We start from the raw sequence: 659 nt of genomic DNA on the forward strand, positions 1-659 counted from the left end.
GGCAGATGGGATCACACTGGGCAGAGGGGATCACACATAAATCCCCGTCCAATCTCCCTGCATGTCGTGTTCAGTTATGGCTGCGTGGTGGGCAGCTTTGTCGCGCCCCTCTTTCCTCAACTTTTTAATTCCGACTAAAAACACATTGTTGCTTGTTGTGAATTCGGAGTCCTTCTGTATATCCCATGCCGAACTGAGAGTGGGGTAGTTGGTATGTCGGTTTAAACCAGCTCTGAGTCCAGCATATCTACTAATCACATATTCTTCTCCATTCATGTTTCTCACTGAACCATAAACGTCCCGTAGACATTCAGCTCCGTTTAAATGGATTCCCAAACTCACAATTTATCAATTTTTCTGTACGCCAGTCAGTGAAGCAGGTAAGTGCTCATTTTGTTTGTTTCACGGTATTTATTTTCATTTATTTTTCTCTCAAGTTCATCTAAACGCTTATTTTCTAAATCGGAATGTCAAACTATTGTTGATGTAGCCATTGTATCAAGGTGAAAAGGCTAAACGTCATTGTCATGGTACACGCTAAACGTCATCGTCATGGTACACGGTCACACATACACAAAGATGAAAGCTGTTTTAGCCAATCAGCGTTCAGTATTCAAACTACCCGGTTTATAATCTGCTATATACCACCCTGAAACCTG

The sequence above is a fragment of the Salvelinus sp. IW2-2015 genome, unplaced genomic scaffold (assembly GCF_002910315.2).
Source record: "Salvelinus sp. IW2-2015 unplaced genomic scaffold, ASM291031v2 Un_scaffold4592, whole genome shotgun sequence".
In the NCBI taxonomy this organism is placed as follows: domain Eukaryota; kingdom Metazoa; phylum Chordata; class Actinopteri; order Salmoniformes; family Salmonidae; genus Salvelinus; species Salvelinus sp. IW2-2015.